The sequence below is a fragment of the Vanessa tameamea genome, chromosome 17 (genome assembly GCF_037043105.1).
Source record: "Vanessa tameamea isolate UH-Manoa-2023 chromosome 17, ilVanTame1 primary haplotype, whole genome shotgun sequence".
In the NCBI taxonomy this organism is placed as follows: Eukaryota; Metazoa; Arthropoda; class Insecta; order Lepidoptera; family Nymphalidae; genus Vanessa; species Vanessa tameamea.
In genome coordinates, this window is record NC_087325.1 from 1,289,896 (window position 1) to 1,315,613 (window position 25,718).

The 25,718-nt window shown below is 31.5% G+C and overlaps 1 protein-coding gene across 4 annotated transcripts in view; it reads right to left on the reverse strand.

Annotated features, from left to right (window-relative positions):
* Window positions 1-25,403, reverse strand: part of LOC113394795 (potassium voltage-gated channel protein Shaw) — a 109,039-nt gene extending 83,636 nt beyond the window's left edge. For all 4 annotated transcript variants that reach the window (XM_026632217.2, XM_064217485.1, XM_026632220.2 and 1 more), the window contains exon 1: window positions 25,176-25,403. The gene's annotated coding sequence lies outside the window, so the exon portion shown is untranslated. The remainder of the gene's footprint in view (window positions 1-25,175) is intronic.
* Window positions 25,404-25,718: the final 315 nt, after the last annotated feature.

The following is a 25,718-nucleotide window of genomic DNA, read 5'->3' on the forward strand; positions in this document are numbered from 1 at the left end:
TACTTGCAAACATCTCGAGTATACTTTGGTCATCCATTCATTTTGCACGATCTTAAATTGTTTTTTTTTGTTACGGCATATATTTAATTGGTTGAACGAAGCGTGTTAAATAACGATTACAGTAACGTTAAATCTTATTGATTCCACATTCCTGGCCCGATGAGCGCTAATGGAAAGCTCTAAATCAAATATCAGTCAGTCAAAGTCATCCATCGTCGAATTTCTACACACAGGTGAAACTTTTAGCGTAGTGATGAAATATTTGGCAGTAGTATTAATTGAGCTATTAGTATAAAAAGTTTGGGTCTGATAATTTATTTTATGTTTTGTGTATCTTTTCAATTCGTTTAATTCTACAGTTCAATATATGTGTCCTGTTTGTAATATCAGATCTTTTTTCTGTTTTGAATAACGAACCATTTGAACTGACGTTTGAAATACATAGTGTGACTGACGCAGATTCCTCTTTTGAATTTTTTTCTCTTTATTCATGAGTCATGAGTTCCTAACTGTTTTTCCGTACCTAAGTTCCTTTTTTATTTCGGTCAATATTAATTTTTTTTTTGTCTCGTTTTATTCATATTTCGGTTAGTAGATTTTTTAATTTATTATAAGGTTTTGCATCTTGAGACATTTATTTATTTAGCACTTTATTATACGTACCAGAAAAATATTAATACAACCTTTTTTATTTCCTTTTTTTAATTGTGATTTGTTACAAAGTACTTTTAGCCTTGTGTGTTTTTTTTAAATATATAACGCTAAACTCGAACAGTGAACGGAAAATTATTACGTTTAACTAAATCAAAATTAAACTTACTTTGAACTAAGTTGTGTTTGTTGTGCGTTAATTCAGTTCCTTCGGCTTCAAATTACAAGTAACTTCATTAGCATCTCCCTTATTTATAATTAGAATAAGAAAAGCTAGCACACTGCCGCGAATTGATACAAACCAAGCAGTTCCAGCAATTTAATATACATTAGCCAAGATAAATAAATGAAGGTTCCTAATTTAATTCTTGCATAAACTATTTGCTTATAAATATTATTTAGGGTATATGTGTATAAAATACCAAATGTTAATCTGCCTTTTTTTTACTGACACTTCAGCTAAAGGTACAAGCTTTCCAGAAATTTGTTAAAGACAAGTGTTGACATCTTTTAAAATTATAGTTAATATTTTACATAAAATTACCATAGATAATAATTTTTATGAACCATACTTACGTTATGCCTATATTTTGAGGTCCTAACAGTCCTCTCTAATAGGTTGTATCATTGTTTAACCGATTTGAAAAAAATATATATTTTGTTGAAACTTTGATATTATGTAGATACAAATAGATATTTTATAAACATAGATTCACTGATATATTGAAACTGCATCGTGAAAATTAATTACAAAATAAAACAACGTTGACATACGAGCTATCTACTAAATAGAGATTTTAATTTAGAATTTCAAGGCAATCGACTCGGTTTCGCATCTAAATTATTTGTATTCCGCCAGTCTGTGAGCTCATCCACTATCTGTTTGGTCAGCTGCCGTGTTTGTTCATTAACGTATTCTGAGATCGAAGACTATCTGTGTCTATATAGTTAGAAGTATGCGTTTGTATGTTTCGCTATTTCACACGATATATAAGTATGCGTGAGATCAACGCTTGGCACTCGTTCCTTAATGGCCAAAAGTTGGGCACTATTTTTTTCGACGCGTTTTCAGCTTTGAGAGTCTATCAATTTATAATAATCTAAGATTATACCTTTGCTCTGTGTCTCGTTTCAATAAGTTAGTTTTGATACTTGTATTTTAAGTTTTTTTTTTTTTTTGGCTTGTTATATATTTCGCAATGTATTTATTGCTTTTCTTTATTATAGCATTTCAGGTAATATTATTAAAAAGACAAAGTTGAAACATAGTTATATTTTATTTTCATTGTTTAATATTTCAAGTTTATTTTTACATACGCGAACCAAGATTAAAAAATACACTAGTAGAATGTATTTTTATTCGAGCCGAAGGTCTTTCGAAGTCAGTCAGTACAGTCTAGATTTATATTAAGATCTATCGCGTTTGTATAAAGTTCTAGTTACCTAGGTTATGATGTTTTAGTATAATTTAACATATACTCACAGATGGCACATTTGTAGTTAAACAATTCCCCTTTTGTTGACGGAAAGCCGTAATAAACAACAAAGTGTAATTAACTACACGAATAAATTTACGTTCTAGTTTCAACGTATCTATGCCGTTCCGCTTCCGACACGCCAAAATAGTATCAGAACGGGGAAATTCTACTAATTAATAATTGCTATCATAACTTCGCGATTCTAATTCTCACAAAAATATCAGCTGAATCACAGATGGGTTTTTTTTTTTTTTTTATTTACTTTACAACATCCATGCGCTCACAGTTGCCCGTGCCTTTTTTTACATTTCATTTTTATAAATTGTGGCGTTATTTAAAATTTGTACTGAACATCAGCAGATCTTCGCTGGACTTCGACCTTGTCGTCTTCTTGGAAGACGTGGCCCACACTGACATATTTTTTTTTTTTCAATTTAAAATAATATATAAATAGTCCATAATAAATAATATATGATAATATATAATATATAAAAATACTGTATATGGTGATTTTTTTTTTTTTTTTTATTTTTTTTTTGTTAAATGCTAATTATACACAGATGGGGTTAATTCTAAATTTTTTTTAAAGGTTCTTTTTCGATCCATCTTTGATGGAAATACAACTGGATTATTGTAATAGTAGAATAGGAACTACTAATTAAATTGTTAGTAGAATTAGCCCTGTTGTTTGTTGGATTCGACCGACTTGTTTAGGATTCAACGTGTAACCACAGATCTGTATGTTTACATAAACTGTATATATAGTATATCTGTTAACATAATTATCGTTCAACTGAGTGGAGTACTTGTTATCTCAATGAATTGAACTCCTAATTTAAAATTTATTTCGCAATAGGTGCGAAACTATGTCACGTAATTACAAACCAACAATTCCGTTAGTCTAGTGGTTAATTATGAGGCTCATAATGACAATATATACGAGTATATATATATTGATTTTAATATAGGTAGACCGTTAGACAAATCGACCGCTTTTGGGTTTGGGAATGTTGTTGCAAATGTACATCTTTTAAGTTCTGCTTTATCCTTGTATTCGAAATTTAAATCAATTTTTTTTTAAATCTATGTGTGACTAAATACGAAAATATAATCAAAGTAAACTTTTTTAAATTAAAAAATATACGATATATTTTAGAATATTTTTGTTTTTTTTTTTATGTAATACGTAAGCGGATGAGCAAATGAGGCACCTGATTTAAAGTGTTAACCATCGTCCATAAATAAATTAACCATTCCTTACATCGCCAATGCGCCACTAACTTTAGGAGCTAAGATGTCATTTCCCTTGTGCCCGTAATCAGTGGCTCAGTCGCTCTTCAAGCCAGCACACAACAATACTATGACCATATGATGACTGAGTGGTAGCCTCAACTACAGCCACAAAACTCTACCACCAAGTAATAGAAAGTCGAAGATATTCTCATCTTTTTGGTGTGTATATCGTGATGTCTTTGATACTTTGATCCTTAACCGGTTAACATGAAAGTTTGGATATGTTTGTATTTTTACTAATATTTCTTATCTTTTCATTGTAACTCACCGCTGGATGGATACAAATTTCGCCGGATTTTCCTAGCTTTTTATTGTTTAATGTGTACTCATTTAAATATATAAAATATAATAGCGATTTGGAGATTTAAAACAATTATGTGCACCACAAATCTTATACATTAGTTTTTTTTATAAGTTTAATCTTATGAGAATGTAAGATTTGAACCTGAGGCAATACACGAATATGGAGATTACTTTACATAGAGCGTATTACACACATTTCATAAAGATAATCGAAAGGTCTAGAGCCCTTAAGTTGGGCCTATAAGATATATAATATATTCAAAGGATACGCCGTAAAGTCCCGTATCTATCGCAGACCAGATAAAGAGGTTTATCCAAGAACACCTATTCGATATTTTGCTAAACTAGTTGAGTATTTTGAGTTCGTATTAAGATCCGAACAGATAAGAAATAATTACATAATTTTATATACAACTAAAATTAGCAGGATATTAAATTAAAAATATAATAAATTTTTAAGATACTGTTGTAACCAGATATTTAAATCGATTGTACATTTCTATAGTTCAAATATCTGAATGAAAATTCTAACAATATTCTTAATTTAAGTAAACTCTTATAAGCACTATCACAAACGAGGTTTAAATATAGATTGTACCAAGAATAACTCAATAGTATTTTCAAAATGAAATACATATTCTATAAATAATTATATATATATAATTATTAAGTAATTCTACTAATTAATAATTAAAATACCGATAATAATTCGCGATTTTAATTCTCACAAAAATATCAACTGAATCACTGCTGGGGTTAGTTCTACTATTTTTTAAAGGTTATTTTTCGATCCATCTTGGATGGAAATACAACTGAATTATTGTATTAATACAATACGAAAAACAGATTCGATTGCGATAAATTGACACTATAAAAATTGATGCTATATATATAATTATATATAATATATTAGTTAAAATATGTAGATTTTCCTTTAATTCACTTTAAACTCATCGGTGAAGAGTATTCAAATAAATCTTGCGAATGCCCGACAAAATTGTGAAACCTATATCTACTATCCATGCATATTTGTTCAGCTGTAGTTTATTTCGTGGTAATGTCACATCATCTTTTCTATCGCCAGACAGGAACTTGTTTTGTTATGTTCCGTTTTGAAGGATGAGTGATGAGTTCCCACGGTTGGGGGTAATTTGGAGACGTACTGCTTACAGCTCTAATGCCTATGGGCGATGATGTCTACTTACCATCAGGTTGCCCCTCCACTGGAACAACAGTACAATGGAACAGTAATACGATAAAACAATAAAATAACACATATTCCAATCAAGTTACTACCGATATTTAATACAAAATAGAAGCAGGAAGTAATAAAAACAAGAATAGATAATATCTGAATTTGAACAATCAATTTATAAATCGAATAAATATTTAAAACATTAAAAAAAAAACATTGACAATATAAGACAATTAACATTCATTGATTTGACAATTCATTGTTGTTCTTTATAAAATTTGAAAGGGAACATGAAAATATATCTATAATACTAAATTTTTTATTATACATGTTACACGAACGATGGATAAAATTATTTTGGGCATATTTAGTTACAGTACAGGACAAATCAAAATGAGCTTCGCTTAAAAAATTTAGGAAAACAGTTAAAAGACAAGTTCAAAGATATTTTCTTAACAGGAAAATAAGTATTTTCTGGTCGTGGGACATTGTTATTACGTTTCCAATCAATTATTTCAAATATACGGACTAATTGGTTCTTGTTAGTCAACGTTAGTTTCAACGCTTGAACAATGGAATTGTGTATGAATATCGCGAATCCACTGCAGCTAAATTGTCATATCCCCTCGTGTTTAAATAAACATTGTTTCATTTCAGTATTGAATTGTAGACGGACTATCATTTATATTATGATAATGAGCGTTTGATAACTTTTATTAATCAACTGCTTGTAATTCAATTTATTTTTAATCTTTTTTTATGATATCGGTAGGCGGACGAGCTAATGGGCCACGTGATGGTAAGTGGACACCACCGCCCATAGACAATGGCGTTGTAAGAAATATTAACCATTCCTTACATCACCAATGCGCCACCAACCTTGGGAACTAAGATGTTACGTCCCTTGTGCCTGTAGTTGCACTGACTCACTCGCCCTTCAAACCGGAACACAACAATACTGAGTACTGCTGTTTGGCGGAAGAATATCTGATGAGTGGGTGGTACCTACCCAGACGGGCTTGCACAAAGCCCTACCACCAAGTATCAATATATTATGAATAATACCTTTATAATTTTTAATTGCTGTAATTGATGCTGAAAAAAAATATCCATTCAAACATCACTCGCATATGTATCCAGAAATGTTACGGTATATGCCCAAAATTCTCCATAATAATCTTCTTCTTTTTCCCAAAAGTGGGATAATTTTGATCTCATCATCATATTTTACAAAATTAACGATGAGAACATATTCAACAAATATAAAAAAATGTTTATTACAATTGTATATTTGATACAACGTCGATGATTCGAGTAAAGATATAAATTGTTTATCAATTGCGCAAAAGGGAATATGTGTGATGGTTCGCGTAATGTCCCTAAAACATCGCCCTTTTTCCTATAAATACGATCGAACGCATAAAAATAATTTCATTTCCATCAGTGGAGGTTTTCTGTAAGAACGAAATCGACACTTGGAAATATAATACATTAAATGCTCAACTCATTACTATCGCCTCGCAATGTGGTTTCGATAATTAATATAAACTTTAATTTTATATTAATGGACTAATTAATATAAAATTAAATGGATAATTGAAAATCTATCTATCTTTATTTTAAGAGTAAATCTATATTTTAAGATTAATATTTAATAATAAAACGATATAAAATTTCGAAAAGTATAATTATATTTTATTAATGCATTTGTATCACAAATCTCAACAGATTTCCAGTCCTAAACGTGTTATGGAACTGTAGCATGAGACTGTATAACTCAATGACAAACTATTTTTGGTATATTTATCTACATATACCAATTTAGCGGATTAAGACCCGTATCCTCCCCGATAGAAAAGGCTTTGGCGATAAAATAGCCTGTTAGTCTGGCGTGCGCTTGGATACAAAGAGTTATATCCACTTTATCACTATTGATAACATTTTCGACAGCACCTAGTACTTTATAGAAGAGGCAGAATCAACTTTTATCGAAAAGCCAATACACCTCGATGGTTAAATGTGGGTCAAACTATCTGCTGTCGCTTAAACTGACTTGGTTCTATCTCAATCGTCTATCTAAATGTTGTATATTTATATAGTTTATAGGTGAGGTCTAGGTCTATAGGTGAGGTTAAACGAGGTTGTGAGATTCAGTCATTCCTAATGGTTATATAATACTCATAAATCCAATACACGCTCAAGTTTCATGTGAAGCTAAGATTACATATTATTATTACTTAGTATTTGTTGATTTCAAGGCAAGATAAATACAAATCTGATTTTATTTATTGAAATAACTGTAATTGAAATTATGGAAAAGAGCATCTACTGAGCTTCTTGCCGACTCTTCTCAATATAATCTTTTTTCCGAACCACCGGTTGCTTTAAATTTGATACAACAAATGTAACATTGTAACATGACTCAAAAATGCTTTTATGAACCTACTTGATTAATGTATATTTTAATTTTTGAGTTCGACGGAATTCGTGCTGTGCTTGATTATGTGATTGTCACAGATTTAATATTGACCCCTTAAGCTATCACTATTCTTAAGTATTACGCTTAGGTGCAGCTCGACACGTAATAAAAATTAGTAATTAAAAAAAATGCTGCTACGAATACACGGAGTAATGGATTGATATGATTATTTTATTGGAGCTTAGAGACGAACAATGACGTCGGATACCATAAATATGCACGGAAGTAAACCTACACTAAAAACCGGTAAATCAATAGCCGCTGAGTCAATTTTACGGTTTTCAATAGTCGTTGAAACTCGTCTTGTGGTAATGCAACATACTGAGATTTTGATCAAATTATGAAACGAGTGCTTTTAAAAATTGACAAACATGAACTGCGTAATTTATTTTGAAATATTAATATTGCATTTTATTTTTTATAAAATTTGATTTTGAAAGTTATAAAAATAGTCACACTCGTATCAAAATCGATTGTAACTGTAACCAAATACAATTTCAAATTTAAAATTAGACGAACTTATGTACAATTTGTTTCTTTCTTATAATATATTATTGTAATAAAGCAATACCTTTGTAAGAATTTTATCCGTACGTTAATATTAAGTTCATATTCGGATCTGCTACGGATTCAATCCAAAGAATTTTATTCCGAGGAATAATAAAACGTCCTTGAAATCTCTAATAATTCACAGCGGAATAAAAGGTGTACTTTGCATAATTATTGTATAAAGGGATAAGTTATGAGCAGGATATATATTCTACGCGTTCGCTTCTGACCCAACCTTTTTTAAATATTTGTAAGCATTTTCGTTGCCCCGAAACTGTATACATATGTTAAACGAATACGTGTAATATATACGTGTCCGACCTAGGCTTTAGATTATATCAAAATCATTACGAATGGTCTATCTAACGGAAAGAGAATAATTTAAGTCGATCGATAAAATGGGCTGGTCGAGTAAATGATGCTAGCATTCTTGCCACCATTCAACGCGGTCGTGATTTGTACAGTAACTATGTTTATTTTTTATCTGTTTAACGTCCGCAGTATTATTTTTCCCTTATAAATACAAATTAATATTTGGGCGTTGTACCGTGTGATTGTAGTGTCGTTATAAAATTGAAATGATTGTTCCATTATTTTATATTTCATTGATAAACTAAAGTTTAGTTAAGTAGTATTTTAAATAAAATACGCTCTTTATTTGATTACGTTATTAATAAAGATGATTATTATTGTTTAATAATATAATCAATGAAAATTTTAAGGGTTAATGACGCAATGGTTTAAGGGCCGCCTAGCGATAAAAAATCGTATATTGACGTCTCCAGTCATAACACAAGCTTTAAGCTTAATTGGAATATTAAAGATTCCTTATGACATTGCTACTATTATTTTTAAAACGAAAACTAAAATTAAAAGAATCATACTTAATAATATTTATGTGACATATATTTATATATATTTCTTTCCTGAAAGGTCGGCAACGCACCTGCAAGCCCCCCGGTGTTGCAAATATCCATGGGTGGTGGTAGTCACTTTCCATCAGGTGAGCCTCCTGCTCGTTTGCCACCTCAAACATAAAAAAAAAAATAAAACATTTAATTTTCATTGTTTTGTACTTTAAACTTGCTAAGCACACGATGCTTAGCAAGTTTAAAGTACCTGATAGGATATCCAATTGGAAATATCATACAACATAATATGAATACAACACACCGAATTTTCTACAATATCAGAATTATTGGTGAACTTCCATACAAATTTTCATACTAAATTTCACTCTCTTCGGTGATTAGTATTTAACTTATTATATTAAACTTACATACATCCATATTTCTAATATCTGAAATTACAATTTCCATACTAAATTTGAAACCCAATTTAAACCATCAGGGAATGAATTTTCAAAAATACTCTCTAATTGCTCTCTTATGATCTATAACGGATTACATGCAAAATTTAATCCTGTTTGATTCACTAGTTTAGTCAAAAAATATTTTAATCGGAAGTTTAACCTTACCATAATAGTCAATTTGAAAATGTAAGAGTTTTATTAGTATATCGTTGTAAAAAAAAAATGATGGTAATTCATATCTCAGTTGATAAAATAATTTAAAAAGTCCAAATTCAACATCCTAACGTCTCGTCAAATTTAATCGTACATATCGATTAAAAAACAAACAACACAAAGATCAATGAACGCGATTTAGAAAAAAAAGTATTTAATCAAGCCAGCGATATTTTTAATTCAATGCACTCGTTCAAAACCCTTCATCCGTTAAACCCTCAATCCATAATTACATTTGAATAATACAAATTTCTCTTAAAGCTAGTTAAAATGTTGTACATAACCATAAAATCGTATAAAATTTTGAATACAATAATGCCACATAACTACAGACTGTTCAAATATCATGATATATTGTAGTGTGAACGTCTGTGCTCAAATTCAGCTGCACTATCTATTTCCTAACTCGCATAATCCGATATGATCTGAGAGATCAGGTACAGGATCACTATCATTACGGGCTTTCCGAATTTCTAGCTTCAAACTGCTAAATAACTGTTAACTTCTATTCAATTATTTTATTATTATTAATGCGATCCAGTATTTGTATCTAAGTTTTATATTCTTCTCATCTCATCTTGTTTTGTAAGCTACGTTACTAACCAGCCAGGTATTATTAATATTTAATTTTTTTAAGTGGATTGGTCAATTGGTCTCCTAATGGTAAGTGCTATCCAATGCCCAAAGTCGTTGACAATGTAAGAAACATTAACCATTTCTCACAAGGTCAATGCATCACCAACCTTGGAAACTAAGATGTTACGTGCGTTTAAAATTATTATTCGATACTTTTATTGTCAGTTGTTGTAAGCCGAGATGGCAAAGTGGGCTCAAACTCGAAAAGAATTATTCATAGCGTGAAGGCAAAAAATATAGCAATATCCGAATTGGAGCAGATTAACAGAACAAACACCAAATTTTCTCCTCAAGAGAGACCAGGTGTGTATATATTCCAGACTGTTACTTAACTTTACAGGAAGGAAATCATTGCGTAGAGATGTTGGATCACTCGGCATCTTTTACCGTATGTTTCACGAGGTAGTTCTGAGGAATTCCTTGGATTAATCCCGGCTGTTTAAATTGAATTTTACATTCGGATATCACGTCAAAGTTTCACCTGCACCACCTAGATGTCCGAAAATACACAACAGCGCGTCTGCATTTCTGCTTTTCACAACCACTCTGTGGCCACTCTTCGCCGTCGGTTTTTCCGAACCGATACGACTTGGGAACCATCAAGAAAAGAGCGTACACATTTCTTAAAGGCTGACAAAGCACCTGCAAGCTCCTTGGTGCTGCAGATGTCCATGAGCGGCGATAGTCACTTTTCATCAGGGGAGCCTCCGGCTCGTTAGCCACCAAATATATCATCAAAAAACTTCTTCAGTGTTTTATTACATTGAAATTCTGAAAAAATACGAATATAATATTATACTGCAACTAAATTAGCGGTGAACCGTAAACCATGCCTAATAGTTCGTAACGATCGCAATCCACGGTCTAGTCGAGTTTATGGGACTATAAAGTAACAAAAAATCACCTTATAGTGTTTAGATTAAAAGTTATTGCGTCGTAAAATATTTGTCTGTGTACACGTAATCTGTAAACAGATGCGTGAGTGTGCAGTGCCGCGCATAAATTCTACTAGCCAGATTATAGTTTCAACTGGTTTTTAGTTTTATTTAGTATGTTATGAATTAAATATAATAGATACTTATTGTATAAAGGTGACTTGGCGGGTATTTTGACAGTTTATGGCCATGTTTAAATCAAGTGAGCCGGCGCATGACAAAATTTACTTTTTTCAAAAATTTTACGCCGCAATAATAGCAAATATTTTTAAAGGGTTAATGACAAATATATTTAAGAAGAATTTTCAACAAGGATATTAGTTTCCACAGTACAAAATTACATTGAAAATAGTTACAGTACAAATTATGTAGGCGTGGAATGGTGGCAAGAAATCGGTTGAATTGCTGTACCGATACCAAAGTTGTGTAGAATATTCCTTACGATGTCTATGTATAAAGGGTCACTTAGCAGGTGACCTAAATCTACCTTTTTATATAACCCGCCACTGGTGACATCAATATGACATACATTACTGGTGACACCGGTCTCAAAGTTTGGCAGCAAACTTCGAAATACGCGCCAACCTCGTCCTAATGGAATGGTTTGACGGTAGGGCATTGAATATAAAATGAGGCGGATACTTGACACCACAAGAAAATCGACGAGTAAAAAAAATTTAGTAAAGTTGACTTTTAAGAAGTATCTGGGATAAGAACGTCACCATTGTTGGATTAAGGGAGAACCTACAAAGTAACATATTCTATTATAATATCATTAAATTTTTGTTATTTTAATTCTTCGAACCAGTGGACTATAAAATAGGCTGAGGCTGAGCTTATAATCATCCGTGGGGAGTATTACTTACTGCCAGGTGAATTTGGTAATTTATCATTACTTTTAAAAGCTCTTTGTTATCGAATATGTATGTACGTATTTATCAAAAATATCGTACCGTTACGTTTTATATTCTTACGAAAAAAACATCTGGATCGTTATTTAAATTAAGAATACTTTCCGGACTTTAAGTAAACTATAATGTTGTTGTGTATGTTTGGATGTGTTTGTATGTATGTGTGTGTATAGGCAGAACAAATCGCACCCAAAGCCTGTTGTTTGAAACTGAAAATAAATTGAGGGAGTTGACAAGGTCCTTCGTGTGTTTGATATAGATAACAATCATAATTACAATTAATTAATGTATTGTATATACTTACTAAGTTATAATTAAAACCCTTCTGATTTCATAACATTAACACTAGGAATAGATGGTAAGATTAGTATTTTGATTATGCATCAGTTTCATAACGCTGTTACAGCTTGGAGGCACATTGTGGTAACTTTAATGTGAGCCGACACGTAAACTTAGCCCTTAGGAGTAGCGCAGACTGCAGACGAGACGAAATTACAAATAAAAATAAAAAATATTGAAAAATTATTTATTAATATTGAAAGTTATTAAAAAATATTTTCCAGTAAAATATATTTACGTAATGCATTTTGAATGACACTGAGTATGTTATTGTTATACTAATAATCCGTAATAAAACGAAACGATTCTTGTCATAGGTGATATTATTTAAGACGTGTGCTATTTTTATCTAGACTTAAATATTTTATTATATAAATTGATAATGTATCAGGTCATTGGTTTAAATTACAAATAGACTTTAGTGGATTGTTCATCTCAGCTAATTAAAAATTACTACTAGTAGTCTTCATTCGAACACCATCACTGTTAACATTTTTAGTAACACATAGTATATTAATTTGTTTAATACAAACACTAAACCTAGTAAATTATATACATTAATACACAAAAAAGAAAATTGATCGACAAATAGATTCGTGAAAGACTGTCTTTATCTGTTTAACGGCGGCTTAAGAGCTTTATTTCGACCCGTCTAGTTGGATGATATATTTCTTGTCTATATTTTATTTGAGTTATAATATAAATAAGAAATTTTCTGAGATAAGAAATTGATCTTGTCTTGCCGTTTGCTTATAACATTCGAAATATTATGATAAAAAGCAAGTACTTTCATTTAAATAATATAACATTACTAAAATCTAATTTATTCCAAGTGCTACCTACTTGTTACATCCATTTCGTTACCACTCAAATCAAATCAAACTGAACTCTCTGGGATTTTTTTGTGATATAAGTAGGCGGAGATTACCTGTTAGTAATTTGTCAACACCGCCCATAGACAATAGCGCTGTAAGAAATATTAACCGTCCCTTAATCGCCAAAGTACCACAAACCTTGAAAACTAAAATGTTATGTCTATTGTGGTTATAGTTACACTGACTCACTCATCCTTCAAACCGGAACTCAACAATACTGAGTACTACCGTTTGACAGTAGAAAATCTGATGAGTGGATGGTACCTACCACAACGAGCTTGCACAACTCCCCACCAACAAACTAATTGTACTGCATATATTACCTTTTAGTAATAACAGGAGATATAACGATAAGAACAAAAGAATAACAACAACCAGTAATCAAGAATACAAATTTAAAAACAAACAATGATTATCAAATACATATCTAGAGTTACCCATCATAATTAGTATTCAGACCTGTATAGATTATTAAAACTGATTCTAATACATGCTGACCTATTTTAAAACACTGAATAGTATATCAGTGTAGTACATCAGCATTGATCAGACAGTTAAGTCTAATGTTTGCGCTGCCCCACATATATCAGCGTCTTTACGTGCAAACAACATGCAAGGCTGCCTAGTAACCGTATATTGATTTGGGGTTGATTATGAAATAGCTGTTAACATAGAATACATTCGTAAATGTAAAAGTTAAATTTTTATTTGTCCCAGACTTTCAACTGAAGCGTTTAAGGTAAAACATTTAATTCCATAACTGTGTAATGTTATACAACAGTTAACATAGCAGAAAACAGTTGCTTTACAGCCTGGTGTGGAATAAAGGCGACATACCTAAATAATAAGTTAGTCTGTGTAATTTTTAGGGTTCCGTAGCCAAAAGGCAAACAACAGAACCCTTATAGATTCGTCATGTCTGTCTGTCTGGCCGTCCGTATATCACAGCCACTTTTTTCCGAAACTATAAGAATTACACCGTTGAAACTTGGTAAGTAGATGTATTCTGTGAACAGCGTTAAGATTTTCATACAAAAATTGAAAAAAACAGTAAATTTTGGTGGTTCCCCATACCTAGAACTGAAATTTTAAAAAATATTTATCAAACTCATACGAGTGGTGTATCTATGGATAGGTCTTCTAAAATGATATTGAGGTTTCTAATATCATTTTTTTCTAAACTGAATAGTTTGCGCGAGAGAAATTCCAAAGTGCTAATAAGTTCCCGTCTCATAGCAGAGAAACAATGTTTAAGGACCTTCAAGGACTTCAGTTACCACTGAACATGCAAACAAACGCCGGAAATATTCATCTCTAATTCCAAATTCAAAATTATATTTCTGTGACGCAGTTTAAAAACTCGGCCCTTGGTGACACCGTCACCGTCCGTCTGACACACACCGTCTTTTTGACACGCCTGGTCATTTCTTCATTTAGAGAATCGGAATTGAGATTCAATACAGAAATGCTGCTAGCATTTCTGCCATATACAAACATTTTTATTTATTGATAAAAGAGTTTATGTCATAAGTTTTTAATTTAAATTTTATATTTTTTAATATTAATATAAGTGATTATAATAACGATTGCTATTGAACGTCATGTATCGAATTCGATTGTAGGAAATACGTGTTTATGTTAGGAAAATAGTTAAACAATGAGAATTTTCAGCACGAGTTGTCTTTGTCTCCTCGGCATCTTGAGACGTTTTAGGAGCAACTGAAGAATCTTGTTTTGTGCTGTTTCTAGAAAAACGTCTTTGAACGCTTTCTTTTTACTATTTTCTAAATCTTCATGAGTTTTTTCTTTGTAAATGTAGGAAACGGAAAATGGGACGAATACGGCATTAATTTTATATTTTAAATTCTATATGATAAACTTAAGTTATATTCCAACTGTTTTATTTCCAATCAAAGAAGAAGAGGAACAAACCGATGTCCTAATAGCTCTGATATTTATAAGTAGTAAATATATATCTACATTAATTTAATTTAACAGTTTCCGGCGCCATTTTTTCCCAAATCCATAATTAATACCATAGATTGTTCAAGCTCTCGACCAATGATATCGAGTCAATTTGATGTCAAATGTAATATATATTTGTGTTGTGATGTTTTTAAATCCAGCATTTATGATTATTAATGTATTCAATTGATGTTTTTAATTTTTTAGCTAAAGGTCATCACCATAAGTGTAAACCTGTGATGGAATAAGCTTCAATAATCTATATATATTTTTATATAACCATATTTTTTATGTTAAACTCGAACACTTGAAATCGAAGATAATTTTTATTAATTTATATCAAATCTTGAAATCTCATATGACGTTGATATTATTAACAGTGCAACGACCCAATTAAAATCAATTCAGCAAAATTGTTCCTGATGAAAAATGAAATCTATTCAAAATTTTATGCAATATTATATAGTTTATGCTGTTAATTGACAGTCTATGTCAGTCGAGACACTGTATTAAATCTTTATATGTATATAAAAGGGAAATACCGCTCACTGATTAATCACGAACTCTCAGAAACTATAACACTTATAAACTTGAAATTTGGCAGGTAGATTACTTATTTACGGATATTACGGATTTAAGAAAATTCCATCCATAAGGGGGTAAAAAGGGGGTTGGAAGTATAGTAAATTTCGCGCGGGTAAATCCGCAGGTTCAGCTAGCATAATTATATACGATTGAATTGCAATTGCATTTACATCAGTCCTCTAACTCAAAACGAAATCTTAATAAATCCAAGTATAGAACATCTATACAACCGGCTTCAATATTCCTAATCATATTTTATTCGAATTGGCTTTTACTAGCGCTTGAAGTATTACTTCGTCATTTCTATTTAAAGCTACCACTAGTCCGGATTTATTGTTATCATTAAATGAATGTAGATTTAACCGATATTTTCGAGGTCTATATTATCAGTTTTGCGACGATAGTATCTGTAAATGAGATACGAAGTGACAAGTGTGAAAAATCAAGATTTATGGGGGCACCAAAATTCGAAAATAAAGCAAATACTAGAATCAAGACAGACACAAGTGTGGCCTTATATTTGTCAAGAACAAACTGAAACTGCAACCCTTATCGCAGTAGTTAGTCTATGCAACTGGGTCGAATCATTCAATTATATATTCAATCAAATTACAAAGTTCTGAAACGGATTTGTTTTCAAATATTGTTATAATATATTTTTTAAATATTTTTTACAAATATAACGTTGTATTTATTTTTGTTTAATGATCAATATTTTTTTATCCTTGTGTGCGTGCGGGGTAATCAGTAACAGAGATCTACATCTACTGTCAAACCCTGTCTACTATTTTTTTTTTAATATTTCAAAGCACGGGACCTATCTCTAATAGTCGATAAAACACTTCATAAAAATAATATGAAACGGAAACCTAAATAACTACCCGTCAATATGAGTTATGTGTTTATTATTTAACGTAGGCGATACATAACGGTGTTTAGCGTTAATATATCGTTAATATCATAAACTGTGCCCACGTATCGTATTATTGTATCAATATATATTACTCATCACATCATAGTAAATATCAGAATAGCCTATGACTCTGCCAACTCACTCACAGTTCAAACTTAACAAAACAAAGTATTGATCAATGGCCCTAAAATAAACGAAGATAATTAAGGATGATGTTGATCACTGAATTATAACAGTATCCAGTCCTTTTTCGAACAGATTTCTAGTGAGCGATGTCCTAGGATTCAAGTAGTACTGAATTTCCATGTATAATTAATTCTTGTTTATAGTTCGTCTCGAGATCGGTGGTGAAGGAAAACATTGTGAGGAAATCTAGATGTGAAACCAATCCGATTTGGAGCAGTGCAATGGAATAAGATCTAATCTTTCTCATCAAAGAGAGAGCTCTAAGTCCAACAGTGGGATAGTTGTAGTCTGTTACTTTATTTTAATTACCTCTACTAATGCGATGTACCCCTGCAACATGTGTAAAACAAATCACAGTGCACAGATGTATGCGGACACAGTTTTTCTCTTGGTTATGTATTACTACATAGTATAAAACAAAGTTCCTTCCCGCTGTCTATCTGTCCCTGCGTACGACAAAAAAAGTTGTGAACAGTTTTCATGGATACGCCACTCCGAGATCCCGGGTTCAATTCCCGGCCGAGTCGATGTAGAAAAAGTTCATTAGTTTTCTATGTTGTCTCGGGTCTGGGTCTTTGCGGTACCATCGTTACTTCTGATTTTCCATAACACAAGTGCTTTAGCTACTTACATTGGGATCAGAGTAATGTATGTGATGTTGTCCAATATTTATTTATTTATTTTTTACTACCAGCATTGCATCCGAAACTGGGACGTCTAGATAGTTATTTACTATAAACAGATGGGACGGCAATTTGACATGACCAGAAGAGAGAAGGAAGCTGCCAAACTTCAGGCAGAAGCTGTCATTTTTTTTGTCAAAAAAACTTTATCAATTTTCTTTGCGTACCCATTCAGGTTTCAAATCTTTAGACTATAGCTATCTATTGACATCAGAATTCATAATTGATTTTGATTAAAAACATAAATCGGATAATGGTAACGAAAATGTAAACATAATTCATATAATTTAAAATTTTCAACTGTTAACCAGATATATAACAACAAACAAAATATACAGATCATTAGTAAAATTTCACTCTTGACAATCAAGTGTCGAGTTATATTAGTCCAAAACAGATAACCGATTATCACAAAATCGATAAGGATATGAGCGAACATTAGCATAATATGAAGTTTTTAATCGATTATATTTTATTCGAATAAAACGTAAATGGGTACTAAACTTAGTAACAAATTACAATATGCAGTTACTTGTCCCTCCTTTTTACTTTACCAGCTAATCTCTGGTAATCGCATATAATGTCAACGGTCAAATAAATAAAACATATACAAAATGATATACACTTTACATAAGTGAAGTGTATTCATATAGCGTAGCGTCAAGTATTTTCATTATTCGTTTTTAATACACAGCAATAATTACTCGATTATAATATGATTATACGAGTATGTATTGCGTATACTATAATGCATATATTGAAACGTTGAAATGTCATAATGATACCATGGAGGTATCATATTGACGTATAACGTATTTCCCTTCTCGCGTGGGCCGCGGCAACGAGTGTGTCATTAGTGCGCCGCGCTTAAAAGTCATCTAGTGTAACGAACTATTATCCTTCTCCTAACCAACAAATAATAACACTCATCCCTTGACTGTGTTTGTCAAGTGTGCATGGTAGCGTTCCCGGAGAAAGTGTCTTCGAAAGTAAGTCGGCTTTCGAGGTAATAACTCCCCTTTTTACTCATATTAATGCAGTCCACTTATCTCTCGTGCGTACAATTTTTATATTATATATAAGTATTACGCTATGTGGTAAAAAAGCATGGAGGTGTTATGCTAAGATTAAAAAATCTTGCAGTATCTATGTCTATTTACAGTGGTGACTTACCATTGAGCAATTGCCTGCCTATGGCGTCAAAAAATGATTTATTACTGAATTGTCTTGCGACTTGTCCGATATACTTGACATTGAATTTTCGTTCCGAATTAGTGTTTATGTATTTTATATTTTATTTAAAATTTCACCAATATTTATTTAGAAATAAAATTTTACAAAGACATAACGTATAATTTGATTCATCGTCATAAAGCAACGCCGTCATCTAATGTTAATCAGGTACCTGGCGGGTTCTCAAAATTTCATATTATGATGCATTTCACTTATGTTACGTAGAGTGAATTCATAATTCACAACTTGTTCTAGCGTCTTTCAAAAGGCTGTCGGAATGAAAAAGTATGTTTTAATCAAAGTTATCATTTAACTGTGTAATGTTTTCGTCCATTACGTATTTAAAACTATTAAGTTCGTACGTAAATAGATTATAATTACACATACATACATTTATCGAAAGTAGTTAAAAGAATTATAGTTATTTAAGGCAACAATGAAACTTACAAGTATTTTTTTTCTTCGACATTATTAAAAACTTTTTTGTTAACTTATCGATTTTTATATTGTATCTGCTATTTAAAATATTTATATTGTAAATATATATTTAAAAAAAAAATTAAACTCATTCATCGTGCTGCTTAAATGTGATTACCGTTAGAGGAGGAGAGGAGTAATTAAAATTACTTATTTTTCATTAATATTCGACTCTTAAATGTAATATATTTTCTTTCAATTAATAAGCAGAATTAACATATTAAAACCAATATTTAAAACGGCGTACAACCAGCAAAGATACCGAGAAATTTACAAAGTACAAAAAACGATTCACAAAATATTTCACAATTTTTTTTATCATTAAATGAAAAATCTCATTTCTATTCTCATTCTAGATCGAATCGTCTAAAAAAAAATACCGTATAATATATAATATTTGACCAATTTAAATATACATGCGGAATATGATTATAATTTCATAAAATCTTCAAATAAATCATTAACAGAGCCAAATTAGTAAGCTGAAGTGGCAGTGGGTTGGTCACATATGTCGCAGAACCAACCTTTGGAGTAAGCGTGTTCTAAAGTATAGACCACGCCTTGACAAGCGTGGCGGAACAGCTCGGGAATTTACGATATACGCAGCGGATGAAAATTCAGATGTAAAGATGGCATGGCGTGTTATTGGAGAGGCCTATGTCCAGTGGACGAATATAAGATGATACTTAAATTAATTAACTAAAAATTATCGAAAAGTTATTTAAACAGTATACTTCCTACTTATGACGAGGCGTAGGGAAATCACAAATTCTCCGTCTCCTAAGAGTCTAGAAAGCAATACTTATCACGTGATAATCATTACTCTACAAAACACCCTTAAAATTATACCAGCAAAGTATTGACGATCAGGCCGTTATTTATTATTTTTACTTAGCCGTTAGTCAAACTTTTTATTTGAACGCTTAAGTATGTAAATGTACTTTATATTGGATTATATTGATTAAGGCATTAATTTGTATGAACTTCAGAGTTCACTTAATGCGAGAAACTTCAAAACTAACTTATATTATACTGGGTAAACCTGCGGCTTTACCCGCGCGAAATTTATATAACAGAAACTTTAAAACCAAGTTTTACCCCCTTAGGGGTGGAGTGTCGTAAAATCCTTTCTTAGCGTATGTTTACACCCTAAAGGGAGCCAAATTTCAAGTTGTTGTAAGTGTTATATTAACTGTGATTTCATTATTAATGATTGTGTAGTATTTTGCTTTTATAAGTATATATAGCAGTAATAACAGAAGTGGAGGAGAATATTAGATGCATATCAATTACTTAAAATGCCTAAATAGACCAAAATTTTATTTTAAATATTACTTTTTTATTATTTTCGATTACCTTTGAATTACTCCATTTTACCACTTATATATAAATTAACTTAATTTTAATATGAAATATTATTTTACAGCCTAAATATGATTTGTATCATCTATTTTTTTTTTTTAATCGAAATCATAAATTTTCTGTAGGTAAAGTTTTTTATTATGGTGTTAGCTAAACATTCAATTTTTATTTTTTTTCATCCACTGTAACAAAAGTCCGAGGTTTGTATGACTTTGAAGCTCTAGGCACTCCGCTGTAGAAGATAGATAACAATTTTATGTGCCGTCAGGTTTTATAATGTTAATCAAAATAAATCTTTTCCCATTGGGCAACAATGAAAGTTTTTAAGTTATGGATTTATGCTATTTTTAAATACACTCATATGATTTATTTTAATGCTATGCACCCCCATTTAATTATTATTATCGTGTATTGGCTAGGCGTGGGTGAGTGTAATTAATTCATATTTCTTATATCACGTTTATGAATGTTGCACTAATTATTTGAAGTCTATTTATAATATATTTATATATATATAACACCTCATCTTAATGGCGCCAGTGATGACACGAGGACTGGTTCATTTTTGCCCACAAGTTCGGAGCTGCAATTCAATGGGTAATTAATGTTGCTAGTATTCTTGCCACCGTTTCAAGCGGTCACGATTTGTTTACAATATTTATTTGTAATTTGAAAAAAAAAACATAACATTAACATTGCAAAAAGATTCAACTAAAACAATTTCAAAGGAATGTTCCTGTAATAAAATGACAAAAAGTACAATGCGAAAAAAAAATATTAAACGACTAAAACAAGCATGACTTTCGTTTGCATTACACGAAAAGTCCGACATCTCAGTGATTAGATCTTAATCTTTTCACGTAACAGCTCTTTGAAAATACATAATTGTATTGATTGATGGTCCGACGCTGTCAGACGTTGAGTTCGAAATTAATTGCAAGTCGAAAATTTATTTATTAATTACCGTTAATGTCCAGTTCGGGTTACGCTTTGGATTATTTCAAGTATTTTTCATTGAAATGTGAATTTAATATTTCCTTTCTATGACTTCTTTTACGTGTTAGTATTGTGCATGAGGAGCGATGATAATACCTATATATTTATATATATTTTATAAGTTCATTTAACATTGCGATACAGTCTAGTGATGGCGCGTGACATCCGTTGTGTCTAGATATTTTTCTTTATCAATACTTCAGGTCCTGGTGCAGCAGATTCTGAGTGAATTAAAAGTTATCGGATTCGAACATTCCAGAATTTCCGGAAACGCTTATAACCGTCAGCCTCTTCTGTTGTATCAGATTACCGTCCCAGTGTGCATCTGTGTTATATACATACATTTGTGGTCTATTGTATCGTGGTCAAATTCGATGACTGGTTGTTATCGACAGGCCCGAAAAGAAAGAAAAGTTCTGTATCTCTACATAGTATAAAACGCTATAGAAAGTCGGTAAGCTGACATATTTTAAAGAAAACAACGAATTTTAATGCGGTTTTCATCAAAAAACAGAGTGAGTTTATGAGAAAAGTTTATAAGAATAATACATACATAATATTATAACAGATGAAAGTCAAAAATTTCAACTTTTCTACTCGGAAAAAGCAAGTATTTTTTCTTATATGTTTGTGAATTAACTTCAAATATCCTCAAGAGGGGAAGCGGCCTTGCATTGAGGCATATGGATGTAGTTTTATTTTATTCATAAAGTTCGTTATAATTTATCTTATTTATAATAAAAATTTCATTAAAATATTATGCGAAAACAACAAGCTGTAAATATTTATGATAATAACCATACAACAGACTCCAATCTGATAAAATTATTGTATATTTTGTAATTACAGCTAAACGGAAATGTGAAAACCTGAGTTATATTCTATCAGAAACCATCCCGGAAACATGGTATCAAATGTGATCATCCCGAAAATTTGTAAAGTTTAATGTACATTTTTAAATAGCTGAATGTAGGCTACATAGCGAGTAGCTCAAGCTCTAACTTACTATGCATTACAGTGCAAAGTCAAGTCTAACTCGAATTAACTCTCTTTCAATATAGAACACATGTACAGCCTGTAAATTTCCCACAGCTGGGCATAAGGTTAGGAGCATATTCACCACGCTGCTCCAATGCGGGTTAGTGGATTCATGTGTGGTACAATTTCGTACATTTCGTACATGTAGGTTTCCTTACGATGTTTTCCTTCACCGCCGAGCTTGAGATGAATTATAAACAGAATTGATGAATTATAAAAACAATTCAGTGGTGCTTGCCAACTCGGCTCAATATAGAACGTTACTTTCTAATTGATTCTCAAATATCTACCACTTGGTGGTAGGGCTTTGTGCAAGCCCGTCTGGGTAGGTACCACCCACTCATCAGATATTCTACCGCCAAATAACAGTACTCTGTATTGTTGTGTTCCGGTTAGAAGGGTGAGTGAGCAAGTCTAATCACAGGCACAATGGACATAACATCTTAGTTCCTAAGGTTAGTGGCGCATAGATGATGTAACTAATGGTTAATATTTCTTACAGCGCCTTTGTCTATGGGCGATGGTGACCAGTTACCATCAGGTGGCCCATATGGTCGTCCGCCAACCAAAAGCCATAAAAAAAAACGAGTGTGTGTTTGCTCGGGCGTATTCTTAAGTGCTCATAGTCCAAAGGGTTGCTAATGAGACATACCGAGGAGAGTGTATTAGTTTGAACCAGGATTTGAGTCTAAATAGTTCTTAGGTATGTAAATTCCTAGTTGGTTTACAAATTAATTAGGTATTTAGAACTAATTTTATTAAATATGTTTTAAACAAAACTTGGCCAAGTTGACTGATTCAATTTTATTGGATTTTGACCGTCTTGATTGGTACCCATTCATTACATATTCTAAATTCTAAAATTCGATCTACTAATTGTTGCTAAACAGCAATACTTAGTAGTACCGATTTTAAGTGCGAGTGAGCCAGTGTAATCGTAGGTTTTATGGATATAATGTCTTAGTTTCTAAATTATAAACATATTACATACAAACAAAATACAGTGTTAATGTATATGGTGATGACCGCTTACCATTAGGAAGCCTCGTATTTGACAGTCTTTGACAACATTTTTTGGTAAAAATATTAAAAAAAAAAAAACTATCCATCATAAAAATAGTATTTTATACCGCATAAAGATAAGCGAACAGGAATCGTAGAGTACTTTCCAACCTGTTTAATTTCAGTGATTTAATCCTTTGTCAAAATAAAAAATCAATCTGTAATGAATATAACTATTGATTCTCCATCGTAAAATAATAAACGTATGTCACTCGTGAAATATTAACAACCGACTTACGGTTATACGGTGATACGATTTTAAAGGTGTACTCTATAGATTTTATAATTAGTATTACTAATGTTGCATATCTCATTCCGACATTTCACGCTCGTGTTTTGTAGTGTTTCGTATTTCTTCTTCCGAAACCTCTAACAATTGTAAATTATGACAGTAAATTACTAAGATAATTCTTTATTGCATGTTATACATTGAACGTTCCAAAGAGGAAATGAAAAACAAAAAAAAAACGGGTTGACTTTTCATCACCTGCCTAAGTTATTTTATATTAACACCAAAACATACTTGTAAATATAAATCAAAATCAATGAATGAAATATTCTTTATTTGAATAGATTCATAGAAGTACTTTTAATCGTTATGTTGAATTAAATTGAAAACTTCAGTTCGGAAAGTTGGTTAAACAGAAGAAACGACAAGAAACACAGTGAATACTTTTACAGAGTATATATCAATTAAATACAATTACATTTGTCCAACATATTCTGCCTAGAAAAAAAAAAAAACGAAAATACTCACTCCACAATATTTTTAAAAGTCATAAAATATTGTTATTTATGTTGATAATTTAATTTGAAAGATGATTTAAGTTTATTAGTAGGCATGTCAAGATGGTAGTTGACAAGTCAATCCTTGTATCAGCCTTGCCAATACGCTGCCAGCGATACCTAAGTTATATTCCGTCCATTTTTCCACTGGCATACTGATACTACTCCGAAATACATCCATATCATTTATTGGTGGTATTACTAATATAATATCAATGTTTAATTTACATAGTCCTTCTTTTTTAAGACCTGGTTAGCGTTGTTTAAATAATGTTTATTTAAAATACTTTTTAGTACTTACCTTAATATATACATATTATTTGAGAACAAAGGCACATATGAAAATACAAACCTTTGTAACGTATAAAAAGTTGGTTATTATTAATTACTAAACAGAACTATATCATTAACGTACTATACACACAGAGTGTTTCAAAAGCTTTTGTAATGTTTTTTTTCTTTCAATTAAAACATTCTTTGATGTATTTTAAGTAACTTTTGCGAGTTAGTCTTTATATTTATTATAACTGTAATTTAAATTATTATCGTTAACGAAGTAGTAAATATTACGTCTAGACATTAACGAACAAAAAAAATTAATAATAATATTTCATAAGTACTTTAAAAGCGATAAGAATCTGACCGAATTTAAAGTTTAACTATTCCGGTCAACATGAACAGTTTTTATACACACGCAATAAAGTAATTTAATTTACGAACCTGTATCAGAATTAAAGAGCCCCACATTCACATCCAGAAACACGCCACCGCACTGCTATTAAAAAAAAAAAAGAAAAAAGAATATCGATTCACTTAAACATCGATACACTAATTACATTTAATCGAACGCAAACTTTAGTTTATCTGTGTTATAACGTTCACTTTCAGAACTCCATATTTGAATAGTACGCGGCCGGTTGGCGGCAACCGCGCGCGCCTTCAGGCGTCCGTCGCGTCACTGACGTATAGGGAACGTCTTACGCATGCGCCTTAACAAGTGTGCCGATACCTAGGCATTCATTTTGTAATGAACTGAAACTTCACACTACACTGAAACGTTCCGTATTCGCAATAGGGACTATTATTCCGTGACAAAGGAGATAAAAGGTACGTTTCAAGTTCGAAAATGTTAATACTTTCTGTCCCCCTCCCACTTGAGGTCTTTACAATGCATTTGAATTTTAATTGAGCAGAACCGTAGAAAATATAAATGTGGATTAAGCGCCTTGGATACATATGTGAACCGCGCTGAAGTTTCAAGAC